The sequence below is a fragment of the Canis lupus genome, chromosome 33 (assembly GCF_003254725.2).
Source record: "Canis lupus dingo isolate Sandy chromosome 33, ASM325472v2, whole genome shotgun sequence".
Lineage (NCBI taxonomy): Eukaryota > Metazoa > Chordata > Mammalia > Carnivora > Canidae > Canis > Canis lupus.
The window spans coordinates 29,600,005-29,614,585 of NC_064275.1; the positions used below are offsets into that span (position 1 = coordinate 29,600,005).

The 14,581-nt window shown below is 44.6% G+C and overlaps 1 long non-coding RNA gene across 1 annotated transcript in view; it reads left to right on the forward strand.

Annotated features, from left to right (window-relative positions):
- The first annotated feature begins 14,234 nt into the window (after window positions 1-14,234).
- Window positions 14,235-14,581, forward strand: part of LOC118353170 (uncharacterized) — a 30,248-nt gene continuing 29,901 nt past the window's right edge. Inside the window, exon 1 of the long non-coding RNA XR_007407996.1 lies at window positions 14,235-14,310. This is a non-coding gene — a long non-coding RNA (uncharacterized LOC118353170). The remainder of the gene's footprint in view (window positions 14,311-14,581) is intronic.

Below are 14,581 nucleotides of genomic sequence, written 5' to 3' on the forward strand. Positions count from 1 at the left end.
AGAGAGGATTTCTATGATTAGTTAATTAAAGCTAAAGTAAAATCTACTGGGGATCCCTGGGTGGCTCAGCGGTTTGGTGCCTGCCTTTGGCCCATGGCGTGATCCTAGGGTCCTGGGATCGAGTCCCACATTGGGCTTCCTGGATGGAGCCTGCTTCTCCCTCTGCCTGTGTCTCTGCCTCTGTGTGTGTGTGTCTCATGAATAAATAAATAAAATCTTTTAAAAAAATAAAGTAAAATCCACAAACCATGAATCAAGTGGTTACTGTTATGTTACAAAGCCCTTTGGTAAATAATAGTAATACTAATATATTTTACCTGTATTTCAATTGAGTATATATAACAAAATCTCTCCATCTGCCTTATATAAGCACCTTAAATCAGATGTCCAAGGCAGTGTTTCTCAATATTTTTTACACATGCTCCATTTTAAGAAATACAGGAATTGTAACCTCACTCCATCAGCATAGTTTAATGATTGAGTTCAGGGCCTAAAATCAGAATATATAAATATGAATCCCATCTCTACTACTTACTAGCCATGAGAACTTGGACAAGTTCCTTTATCTCCAGAGTTGCATCACCTAACAAATAAGGTTCAAATGGAGTAATGTAAGCCTTAGTTCAGTGCCTAGCACACAATAAGTACTCGTAAGTATTAGCTACTATATTATTTAGTAATAGTAGTTGTAATCAACTGCCTTAAAATTTGCCTTTTGTGTATCCCGTATATCCAAAAAGATTGTCGTTTTTCCTAATATTACTATTATGAAAAGTACACTTTTAATGTAAAAATATGGTAAAATATAAAGTATGCTATATCTCCCCAACCCTTACCCCATTTAAGAATCACTGTTGTCACAAGAACTCTTTGAGTCTGATCGTAAGCAATGATGAGGAAAGAAACATTATCACTACTACTACTAACAGTGAGCATTTACATAATACCTGTATGCCTAAATACCTTAAAAATATTAAAACTTTCTTAATGTTCGCAACCTTTTGACATAGGTCTATCGTTTTTATCACTATTTTACAGATGAGAAAACAGGCACAGATGATAAGGTCACACAGCTAGTAAGGAGAGAATCTGGGAATCAAATTCAGTCAGCCTGGCTGTACACTACACACCCCTAACCACTATAGTATATAATATGATATATACCATACTATTATATACCATACTATTACAAGAAGGCACATGGTAACTATCTCTAAATATCTGAATGCTTGTCATGCTGGATAAAGCAACATCCAGACAACAAAAAATGGATCACTGGTTGGAAGAGGCAGAGTTATAAATCTTAACTAAATATAATAAAAACCTTTTTAGGAAAAAGAGTTATCTGAAACAAGAGTGGGTTACATCAGGAGGCATTTCATTTTGGCACACCAGGACATTGAAGCAGAGGTCGTGTAGAAACACATTTATTCATTTTGTCATTATCCTATTAAAATCCATCTTGGTTGATCTTTTTGCTTATTCCAATCTGTTAACATAATTTCAAATCTTGACTGCCACCTATAGTATCAGCTTTTTATCACAATTTTATGCAGTCTATAAACTTGGAAAGGTTTTTATGTCTCCATCCAAGTCACTACTGAAAATATTGATCAGGATAGATATATGTCACCATACACCAATGTGATCTACCACCAGATCCCTCCCCCTCCATTAAATCCACTCTTTTTTTTTTTTAATATTTATTTATTTTATAGAGAGAGCAGGAGAGACAGAGGCAGATGCAGAGATGCAGAGAAAAACTCAAGCAGATTCCACGCTGAGCGCGGAGCCCAACATAGGACTCAATCTCACAACCCTGAAAACACAACCTAAGCCAAAACCCAAGAGTTGGATGCCCAACTGACTGCACCACCCGGCTGCCCCCAAGATCCACTCTTATAGTATGATGTAAAACACAGTAGAGTTTATCTTTAGAAAACAGAATAGAGGGACGCCTGGGTGGCTCAGCGGTTGAGCGTCTGCCTTTGGCCCAGGGCATGATCCTGGAGTCCCAGGATTGAGTCCCATGTCAGGCTCCCTGGATGAAGCCTGCTTCTCTCTCTGCCTATGTCTCTGCCTCTCTCTCTATGTCTCTCACGAATAAATAAATAAGATCTAAAAAAAAAGAAAAAAAAAACAGAATGGAGAATATATTTAGATTTCTTAATGATTAGGATATTCAATCAGATATAAATCTATTTTATTGCATTATCACCCTATCCACAGTTCTCTATCAAAATACCAAAGATTATAATGATCATGATTATAGCTAACACTTAGCTATAATTTCTGACCTATATACGTCAGGAAATATTAACCTTTGCATATATTAAATAATTTAATCCTTACAAAAATATTATAAGGTAATACTATTATCCTCATTTGGAAGATGAGGAAATTGAGGCACAGCTAAATTAAATGACTGAGGTCACACACCAAGGACAGGGAAAAAAGGATTTGAACCTAGGCATTCTGACTCTAGGGTCTTTGCACTTAATACCACCACAATGTTGTCTAGTATATAAAATGATCATACATGAATTTAATGAAAAACATATATTACAGGCAGCCCGGGTGGCTCAGCAGTTTAGTGCCACCTTCAGCCCAGGGCCTGATCCTGGAGACCCGGGGTTGAGTCCCACGTCGGGCTCCCTGCACGGAGCCTGCTTCTCCCTCTGCCTGTGTCTCTGCTTCTCTCTCTCTGTGTGTCTCTCATGAATAAATAAATTAAAAAAAAATCTTTAAAAAAAAAAACCATATATTACACTGTCAGGAATTTAATTTCATCTTTCATAAACAATGGGCTCCTTTCTCACAGGGCCTATCAATGGCAAACTACTCAAGAACTCTAGGGACTTGGTTTGGTTTGGGCCAGAGTAGAAGAGTAGAGAAGACACTGAACTAGGAATCATATCAAATGAATTTAATTCTAGCTCCTTCCAGTATCTTAACTTTAGGTTAAGGTAAGTCCCTTGATTCTTAGAGTTTCTCCATGTAATTAAGGAGGGCTCTAATATAATATACTTAATTTCTAAGTCATGCTAAGGATCAAATGAGAAATTAGACTATAAATCCCTTGATGTAGTGGATATGTTGTTGGTCTTCCCACTGTTCATTCCTCCTGCTTTGAAAAGAGCCCATTTTCATTTGGAGACTCACTTTCACTTGGTCTACATTAAGCTTCAACCTCAAACCCTAGCATCAGATCACATGTACCAAACTTAAACCAATCTGCATATTACCTTCCCCCAACCACAGATATGAGGAGGGAAGGAGAAGGGACGGTAATAGGTGACCTAAGCCAGTCCAATCAGAGTACATTTCAGAACTCACCAGATGGAAACGCTTGGATAAAGACTATCACTTCTTTGTGGATCTGAACCTAGAGCCATGGCTTTGGGAAGCATCCTGTGACAATCTAGTGGCAATCCTATCACCAGGAGAGCCTTTTTGAAAGCGTCAACATAGAGAAAGCAAGCTGATGAGGAGGAGAATTCAGATCCTGAACTAATTGTGCCAACCAATACATCCTCCTTTTTGCTTAAGTTAGTTAAACTGGGGATGTCTGGGTGGCTCAGCAGTTGAGCATCTGCCCCCGGCTCAGGTCGTGATCCCGGGGTCCTGGGATCAAGTCCCTGCATGGGTTCCTGCTTCTCTGTGTGTGTCTCTCATGAATAAATAAATAAAATCTTTTTAAAAAAGTTAAACTGGGTTTCTTATCACTTGAAACCATAAAAATCATAACTGGTGCATTTAATACCTAGCAATGAGCACATAGTAGGCACACTCAATTACTATTTGAATAATACTAAGTATAGAAAACCTCCTTGAAATTTTGAAAAGCACTTTATCCATTACTATTTTGTTTTGATGGAAAGGAGTCAAGTTCTTGTCTGTTTATAAGTGTATCAAAGATGGCACAACAAAGCTCCCATCCTGTTGAAAGTGTTCTTCCTTATCTGCTTACATACAGTACTTCTATTTTCTAAAGATGACTTTTTTGTCTAACACTGTATTTTTCATTATATTTTAAACCGAACATTACACATTAAACTCAGGTCTTAAGATTCCATGGATTTTTTTAAAAAAGATTTATTTATTCATGAGAGATACACACACACACACAGAGAGAGAGAAAGAGAGAGAGAGAGAGAGGCAGAGACACAGGCAGAGGGAGAAGCAGGCTCCACGCAGGGAGCCCGATGTGGGACTCGATCCCGGGACCCCGGGGTCACGCCCTGGGCCGAAGGCAGACGCTTAACCGCTGAGCCACCCAGGTGCCCCAAGATTCTATGGATTTGGAACAAATACACCTAACACTTCTGGGGTTTTATGTAAAACACTTCTGTATCTCATCTATTTACTTAGGAAACAGTACAACACCAAGATCACACACATTCCTTAACAGTAACCAAAAGAATTTTAAAATTATAAAGAGAGTAACTCTCATCTTCCTTCTAGAACTACTAATATTTTTAAAAATTTTGACTCTATAGGTCTCTCAAAAATACTATTTTTCACTGGCTCTCTCAGACCATCCTCATGCTCCCTCACATCTACTAACTTAGACACCATGAAAGCATATAGAATAATTTAATTATTTGTGCCTTTCTGGAAAAAAATTACCAGTTCCCCAAAAGTTACAAAAGATGCCTGCCAGGACACATCAGGTTTGCTAGTGAGAAAAGTAGTGGGAGGATGAAGGCATAGTGAGGATAGTAAATACATGTTGGCTTCTAGTTCATTATACTGCAACTTAGTATACCTAAAACCACATCACTTTTACAACATTTACAATTGCCCAGTTCCTCCAACAATAAGAAACAAACTGTGTTTATGATAACTGCACCTTTGTAATCAACCAATACATTATGTAAAAATGCAGTGATTTCCTTGGAAAAAGAAGGTGGCTTTAAACATCTACATTCAAGAGAGAAAAAATAAAAATGGCACCTCCTCAGAGCCAATATAGTATAAGATCAAAATGGGGATGGGAAGCCGGGAATTACCTATGGCTTCCAACCATCGCATGCACGTTAAGCTAGGATGAGTCAGAATGAAAGTAGTTGGAGATAGGATACAGAGCCTCCCTCCCTCTTAAGCTCATTACCGTGTGCCAAAGCTCCCTGCTTCCTTAGTGGTTTATCCTACAAAAAAGTTTCTTTGTCAAAGAAACTATAACAAAAAAGAGACAAAGGGAGCTGACAGCATTTGTAAGGCCTGATCTTCCTAACATTGCTACCTCTTCAGTCCCTAGTCACCTTATCTTTAGTCAAAATCCCCATTGATGCACAGATTCTAAATAAAGACATAATTGCCACCACCACCAGACCACCACCATGCCTATTAAGTGAATTTGTGTTTCCAAATTGCTTTCAAGATACAGAATGTAGTATCTGTGCCTGCAGTTTTTACTCGGATTCACAAAATCTGGCTCCATTTCTGCTGACTCACCTCCCAATACACACTGCTTGCCTTGTTCTTCAATGTTCCAATAAATGCTTGGTTGCATGCCTCAATTTTGCTAAGAAATACAGAGAAGTGGAAATGTGTGTGAGGTGGGAAGGGTGGCAGTGAGGAGATACTGAGGATAAACCTAGTGAATAAGCACTTTTCCAATATAAGTGTCCTAAAGGAAATAAAATTTGGGTACTGGTATGCCTATCCCTGTATTTTATTTTATATTTTTAAAGATTTTCTTTACTTGAGAGAGTAAGCCAGAGAAAAGAACATGAGTGGAAGGGAGGGGCAGAGACAGAAGCAGACTCCCTACCAGGCAGGGAGCCTGATGATGGGGCTCATTCCAGACCCTGGGATCATGACCTGAGCGAAGGCAGACACTTCACTGGCTGAGCCACCCAGGTGCCCCATATGCTTGTGTTTTAAAGATGAAAGGCTCCTACAAGTGTAGTTTTAAGGACTCCCATCCAACCTCTTTTATTCTACTTCCTTATTGCTAGTAGATCTAGTAAGCACCTAGTATGAAAGAGAAGGTAGATTCTGCTTCCTAACCTATGCAACAACCTAAGTAATAGCAAGTTGCAAGCACATATAATCTTCGAGTTTCAAAAACTGAACTCAAATTTGACAGAGTACTACAGGGAACTATCCACAAAAGGAGGAGACATGAATTTTTCCTTTGCATTCTATTCCTTCTTCTTCCATCTCTGGGACATTATCTTCCTCAGTGAAACCATATGCCCAGTAATTTTCTATTGGCAAACCAATGTCCAGTTTCAAAGCTGAGTGAGCAAGCATACTTTATATTTTGGATCCTTACCTGTTTCCATCATTATGAAGCTTAAAAAAGTGGTGCTCTTAAGAGGCAAGCTCTGTGGACTCCTAGGTCAAAGTGCATCTAACACTCATGGCATTAATAATGTCATCTGCTGTGCGCTTAGGCCATTTGGAAGATGAGTGCAATCATGTTACCCCTGTGTAAAGGCCTCTGAAGTTGGAGGGAGGATATGTCTAACCCACAGCAGGGAGAGGGGCTGGACTGACAAGCCATGAAGACCTCACAGGCCAAAACTGGCCCACTGCCTGCTTTTGTAACTAAAGTTTTATTGGAACATGACCATGTTCATTCACTGATGTATTACTGTCTATGGCTGCTTTTGTGCTATAACTGCAGAGGTGAGTACTTAGCAATAGACACTGTATGACTGATAAAGCCTAATACTTACTATCTGGCCCTTTACTGAAAAAAGTTTGCCAACTCTTATACTAAATGAAGAAGGAACCAGTTTTATTAATAATTTGGTAGCAAATCCTACTTAGATTATGCAAACAATTATAAAGTAGAAATCAGTGTTAGGAATATGATTATTTCAAGAAACTGAAATTGGACTGTAACTTTCTGATATAGGACTACTACAGTTTTATGTCACTGAACTGTATATTATCACACTGTATAGAATAAGTCATAGTAAGTATGCCTGATTTGGGAAATTCTAAATGGAAAGGTAAAAGTCACAATATAACCCACACTGACAGATTAGTTTTAAACCAGAGCTCAATATTACGGCTCAATATTGGAGGCTACTAAATTGCCACATCTAAGATCTTAGCTTTGAACTTGATCTCTTCCCTCTAATTTCTTCAGAGAAACCTTTATTCAACAAACACTGAGTGGGCACTTACACTGTGCCAGACCCTGAGCTCACCCTGGAACAAAATAAAGTTTGTTTGTTTGTTTGTTTGTTTATTTATTTATTTATTTATTTTTTATTTATGATAGTCACAGAGAGAGAGAGAGAGAGAGAGAGAGGCAGAGACAGAGGCAGAGGGAGAAGCAGGCTCCATGCACCGGGAGCCCAACGTGGGATTCGATCCCGGATCTCCAGGATCACGCCCTGGGCCAAAGGCAGGCGCCAAACCGCTGCGCCACCCAGGGATCCCCAAAATAAAGTTTATATTTGGGCCTGGCCACACAACAGAACATTTCAGGAAAGAGATTATCCTAAAAACCACAAGGGACACTTGGTTGAATAATTTTGCTCTCCCACTACAAAATTCAGTAAGTAAACCCTGTGTTTAGATTCTGTTCTTCCGGGGATCCCTGGGTGGCTCAGCAGTTTAGAGCCTGCCTTCGGCCCAGGGCGTGGTCCTGGAGTCCCGGGATCAAGTCCCACATCAGGCTCCCTGTGTGGAGCCTGCTTCTCCCTCTACCTGTGTCTCTGCCCCCCCCCCCTCTCTCTCTCTCTCTCTCTCTCTGCGTCTCTCATGAATAAATAAAGAAAAATTTAAAAAAAATTTTTTAAAAGATTCTGCTCTTCCTAGAGCGGGTTATGGAATTTATACAGCTCTAAGGCAGATTCAGAGAGTCTGGGATTTTAACAAAAATATTTATATCTTCATTTTTACTAACCTCTGGCAAATTCACTATTTCCTTCAATTATGAAGATAAGCCACAACAGTAATAGATTTTGTCACTAATAGAAATCTTAGGTATTTTCAGATGATGTTACACTTACTAGAAATATCTTGAAATAGTGTTTAAATATATGATCATTTTTAAATTATATGATCATAAGATCCATTGACAGTAAATATTATTTACTCTGCTAATAAAAATCATATTTGGTATTATATTATATTGATTGATTGAAGGTTCCATGCTGAGCATAGAGCACAACATGGGGCTTGAATTCACAACTCTCAAATGACTGAGCCACCTAGGTGTCCCTTATATCACACATTTTAAAAACATTTTGATAACTATATTTCAAAATAGTTTCCTTTAGCTTGGTGTAATAATATTATTCCAAAAGGGAATCCACAAGGTTTTACCATACTGCCAAAGGGGCCCGTGGCACAAAAAAAAATTAAGATTTCTAGTCTAGGGCCAAAAAATAAACAAAGATAATCACATCTAAGATAATTCTCTTTAGATTAAAAAAAAACTATCTAAAAAACAAAAAACTACCTGTTTTCTGTTAAGTGCACACACCCATTTTGTTCTCTAGCATAGAGCAAAGACCATATGTCACTTTTTTTTTTTTTTTTTTTTTTTTTTTTACCAGCCTTCACTTCAAACTGGTTTCCAAATAGTTGTGAATGTGATATAACAGCCTGGCCGATCCAGGGGTTCCCCTGGCTCATTAGCAGTCATTCTAGTACAAATACAGAAAGTATCAAATTAATATAACTTTTAACAAGAGAGTTATCAAAAGAAAAAAACAGAAACCAAAAAAAGCCAACTATATATCTATCTACTAATCTGTTTTGCAAACAGTAAAATACAAACAATTCAATTATTTATATTAATGAGGTAATGTAGGTAAACAACATAGTACCAAATATTTGTTAGAGACTCACAAACAGTCATTTCTTTTTTTCCCTTCTGGAATGGAGTTCATGGCACATGCTGTAATATAGAGTATATTAAAAAAATGTATATTCCCTGAATTTACTGAAAGAATTGTAGAAGAGGGAATTCTCTATTAGTAGAAAAGCCAGGGGATCCCTGGGTGGCGCAGTGGTTTGGCGCCTGCCTTTGGCCCAGGACACAATCCTGGAGACCCGGGATCGAGTCCCATGTTGGGCTCCCAGTGCATGGAGCCTGCTTCTCCCTCTGCCTGTGTCTCTGCCTCTCTCTCTCTCTGTGCGTGACTATCATAAATTAAAAAAATATTTAAAAAAAAAAAAAGAAAAGCCGGGCAGCCCTGGTGGTGCAGCGGTTTAGCGCCGCCTGCAGCCCAGGGCTTGATCCTGGAGACCCTGGATCGAGTCCCACGTCAGGCTCTCTGTATGATGCCTGCTTCTCCCTCTGCCTGTGTCTCTGCCTCTCTCTCTCTCTCTCTCTGTCTCTATGAATAAATAAATAAAATCTTAAAAAAATAAAATAAAATAAAAAAAAGAAAAGCCAAAAGATCTGACTTCAGATCAGTTATGCAAATATATGAAAAGCATAAGAAAATTACATTATCAGATATTTTGTCATTATCCAACATTAATAACAATAGCAAATTACTATGTTTGCTTTTTCTATAAATATTTTAGAAATTAATTCTTATCAGCATTTATAACATGGAAAAGTTATTCAGCTCCCTAGGAAAATCAGGTCTAACCTAGATTTAGACAGCTCCACAGGGGAATCATGAATGGGGTCTGGTGGTTTACAAACTCCACGAGACTGAGTACAAAATTTGGTGAGCACACCTATGTTTCAGATTATAAAAGACTTTAAGCGGAAGAACAGTTACCTCTGCCATAGTTAGAAAAGCTAAAACAAGAGAAAGCAAACAATTCTTCCCATAGTCACAGAGTGAGTCAGTGTTAACATCAGATAAAGTAACCTGGGATTTCTAAATCTAAGGCTCTGATTAGATTATTCTCCCTAAGGGATCACATATCCAAAGAGAAAGTCCCCAAGAAAAATAAAACCTCACCTACTTACAGGAAGAGAAATCATAGGTTCAGTAAAGAATTAAAGATCATTCTTTATCAATCAGGCCCTTATAACTGGTTTTTGAAGGGAATTTGCAAAGCAGGGAAGGTCAAAAAGAATCCTTTAACAAACAAAAGGACCCCAAAGGCAGTGCTGCAATCCCCAAGCCTAAATGTCTTCTCTTACAAGTCAGTTACTTTGAAGCATTTACAACTGACCCTTGAACAACACAAAGATTAGGGGTTCTGTCCCTCAACACACACACTGGTTGAAAATCTGCATATAACATTTTTTAAAATTTTTTTTTTTTTTTTTTTTTTTTTTTTTTTTATCTGACAGACTGAGAGAGAGCACAAGCATGGGGAGTGACAGGCAGAGGGAGAGACAGAAGTGAGTTCCCCACAGAGCAGAGAGCCCAATGTGGGGCTTGATCTCAGGATCCTGAGACCATGACCTGAGCCAAAAGCAGAAGCTTAACCAGCTCAGCCACTCAGGCACCCCTGCATATGACTTTTGACTCCTTCAAAACAAGTCTACTATTGACCAATAACATACATAGTTGATTAACTTATTTGGATGTTATACATATTATTGTATTCTTACAAAAAGTTAACTAGAGAAAAGGTCATGGTCCTGGGATCCTAGGATGGAGCCCCAGGTCAGGGAGTCTGCTTCTCCCTCTCTCTCTCTCCTTGCTTAAGTAAATAAACAAAATCTTTAAAAGAAAATAAAATCATAAGGGGGTACTTGAGTGGCTCCATTGATTAAGCATCTGACTCTGGATTTTAGATCAAATCATTACCTCAGGGTTGTAAGATGAAGCCCCAAGTCAGCTCCAAGCTAGGCATGGAGTCTGCTAAAGATTCTCTCTTCTCCATCTCCCTCTGCTCCTTCACTCCACCTTTCTATCTATCTATCTATCTATCTATCTAGGAAGGAAGGAAGGAAGGAGAAAGAAAGAAAAAGAAAGAAAAAGAAAGAAAGAAAGAAGAAAGAAAGAAAAGAAAAGAAAAGAAAAGAAAAGAAAAGAAAAGAAAAAGAAAGAAGAAAGAAAGAAAGAAAGAAAGAAAGAAAGAAAGAAAGAAAGAAAGAAAGAAAGAGAGGGAGGGAGGGAGGGAGGGAGGAGGGAGGGAGGAAGGAGGGAGGGGGAGAGGAAGGAAGGAAGGAAGGAAGGAAGGAAGGAAGGAAGGAAGGCAGGCAGGCAGGCGCCTGGGTGGCTCAGTGGTTGAGCGTCTGCCTTTGGCTCAGGGTGTGATCCCAGAGTCTCTGGATCCAGTCCCATGTTGGGCTCCCTGCAAGGAGCCTGCTTCTCCCTCTGCCACTGTGTCTCTGCCTCTCTTTCTGTGTCTCTCATGAATAAATAAAATCAAGAAAGGAAAGGAAAGGAAAGGAAAGGAAAGGAAAGGAAAAAGGAAAGGGGAAAGGAGAGGAGAGGAGAGGAGAGAAGAGGAGAGGAGAGGAAAGGAAAAGTAGGCAGGGAAGAAAAAACACATTTACAGTATTGTATTTATAAAAAAAAAAAAAATCCACATATATGTGGACTCACTCCTGCAACTCAAACCTGTGTTGCTCAAGGGTCAACTGTATTCCATTACAGAAATTCTTGAGTAATCCCTTTCAGTTACTAATGTTTTAGAAAAAGGTATAACTAGCCATTTTTTAGCTAAACAGAGTCTCCCCTGTCAATCACAACTCATTAGCTTACCATTCAAGAATCTTTCTGAATTCCCTTCCTCTATCACAAAGTGTATGTGTGTGTAGGAGCTGGGGGGGGGGGGGGGACGATTGGGTCAACAAATTCGTACAGTGCCAGATCAATCAAAATTCCCTCAAGCTTCTTCTATTTTTTTTAATTCTTATTTATTTATGATAGTCACACACAGAGAGAGAGAGAGAGGCAGAGACACAGGCAGAGGGAGAAGCAGGCTCCATGCACCGGGAGCCCGACGTGGGATTTGATCCCGGGTTTCCAGGATCGTGCCCTGGGCCAAAGGCAGGCGCTAAACCGCTGCGCCACCCAGGGATCCCTCAAGCTTTTTCTATTAAATATCGCTTTAAAAAAACACCGGGTGGTACAATCGGTAGCACCTTCTACAAAGGTTTGTAGAGAGGAGGGAATGACACTCACTTTAGTTCATTTCATCTGCTCTGCTGACCATGCTCCTCAATGGGGATCAGGAGGGGATAAAGCCACCTGGTGAAACATCGCCCGCGCTACCCGCGGTGTTGGTGTTATTCCCTGTTGGTCAGCCTTGGCCTCTGGTCGGTGAGTCTTCGAGCTGGGGAGTTAGAGACCTCAAAGCCTCTCCCACGTGGCATTCCTGTCAGCACTGCTGGCCTTCCCAGCATCTCCCTTTTCTCCCCGGGATGGTTGCCATCGGCCTTACCACGGATTATTGCGCCAATCTCATTTTCAATTGGGATTTTTTTTTTTTTAAGATTTTATTTATTCATGAGAGACACACACACACACACAGAGAGGCAGAGACACAGGCAGAGGGAGAAGCAGGCTCCATGCTGGGAGCCCGACGTGGGACTCGATCCCTCCCAGGTCTCCAGGGTCACGCCCTGGGCCGAAGGCGGCGCTACAGCGCTGAGCCACCGGGCTGGGCTGCCCAACCGGGATCTCAGTTAGCAGCAATCCTGCGCCCCTGCGGGACCACCGACTACCAAGGTGAAGGATCCTGGCGGCCCCATCTCCCCAAGCCCGCTTTGCTCCGGGCAGAAAGCGCCCTGTCGCTCTCTTGGGCTCCCTTCCCAGGCCCTGCCCTCGCTCCGCAAAGCTGCCCCTTTCTCCGTGTCTGTTCCTGGCAGTCTTTCCGCCCGCAGCCCCGCATCCTCACCGCCTCTACAGATAGCGCTGTCCCCACCTCAGCGCGGGAGGTCTGGTCCCGCCGGCTGGCACCTGGGGTTCGGGTCCTCGGTCACCTCTGGGACGCCTTCTCCGGGTAAGCCCCCCTGGTGGAACCTGCCCCCAGCCACGCAGCCAGTCTCCCAACTTTTTTTTTTTTTTCTTTTTAAAAAATATTTCACTCATTTGAGAGAGAGAGAGAGAGAGAGAAGCAGGCTCCATGCAGGGAGCCCGACGCGGGCCTCGATCCCGGGACCCCGGGGTCACGCCCCGGGCCCAAGGCAGGCGCCCCCCCGCCGAGCCCCCCGGGGATCCCGCAGTCTCCGCGCTTCTCAACAGTCCCCCCAGCAGAGTTCGCGGCTGTCGCGCCGAGAGAAACCCCGCGTGCCCTGGGCTGCACCTGGGACCCACCTCACAGCGCCTCACGCCCGCAGACCTGAAGCGAGCTGCATCAAACACGGTTCCTACGTGGACACACAGAGGTTCCCTGCTGTGCTCCATTTACAAAAAAAATAAATAAATAAAAATAAAAAATAAAATAGAAAAGCAGCCCACCGCCTGAGGTGCTACCCCGAGCAGGCCGGAGCCCGCAGGGCAGGAGCCGTGAATCCGGCCGCAGGTTCCCAGGGGCGGCGCGGAAGCCGGGGCTCGGGCGCGAGTGCGCCTCCCCGCCCCGGGACTGCGGCCGCGAAGCCCGGCCCGGCCCCGGCGCCAGCTCCCCGCCCGCCCGCGGACCCCGCAGTACCACGTCCGCCCCTCAGGCCCGCTCGAGGCTCCAACGCCCCCTCGCCGCCGCCCGCCGGGCCCTCGCGGCGCGTCCGCTCCCGCTCCCGCTCCCGCTCCCGCTCCCGTCACCGCCCGCCGAGCCGCGGCTGCGCCCGTGGCCGCCTCACTTCCCCGCGCCGAGTCCCCCGCGGCCCCTGGCCCGCGCCCCGGGGTCAGAGTCCGCCGCTCAGTCCTCGCGGGCGGCTCCTCCTCGGTCACAGCCGCTCGCTGTCACGGCCCCGGGGTCACAGCAGCCCCGCGCGCCCCCTCACAGCCCCCTCGCGGGCGGCGCCCCCCGCCCCGCGCCCCGCGTCCTCCCGGGGAGAGGCGCAGGGACACGCACGCCACGGCCCCTCACCTGCGGCGCACGCTCCCCCGGCGCCAGTCCCGGCCGCTCTCCCCGCGGCGCCGCGGCGCGGACCAGGGGCGTTGAGGAGGTTGCGGGGAGACGCCCGGGAAAGGCAGCTGGCGGAAGAGCACGCCGGAAGTCCCGCCCCCCGCCCGCCCCCTTGTCAATCCGCCCACGACGCTTCCCCGAAAACCGCGACCCCTGACACAGCAGTTCCGCCGCCACGGAGGCCCGGGGACGGCGTGGCCGAGCGGAAACCACCGGGCGCGGGACGGGGCGGGGCGGGGCTGCGGCAGCCTCCGCGTGAGGAGATCCGGCCGCGAACCGCCGCGCCCGCTCGCCGACGGCCGGGCAGACGCCTCAGGCCCGCGGCCCCCGCGACCCCCGCGACCCCCGCGACCGGGGCCCACCCAGCGGCTCCCCGAGGAGGGCGGGCGGTACAGGACGCCGGTAGGGAGCGCGCGGGAGCCGACGGGGGCGGGAGCCGACGGGGGGGCGGGGCGGGGCGGCGCAGCGCCGGAGGCGCCCCCTGGACTCCGCGCGACTCGCGCCGGGCCCGGGCCAGGGCGTCTTAGGGCGTCCGCTCCCTCTGCCTCGGCTCCGGAGCCCCGGGAGGCATCGGGCCGGAGCCGGGACCCTTCCCCTCGACCCGTGAGCGCTGTGAGGCGCCGCGGCAGGAGCCGGGCAGACACGGGCAGGGGGCGGGGGCGGGGCGGCGGCG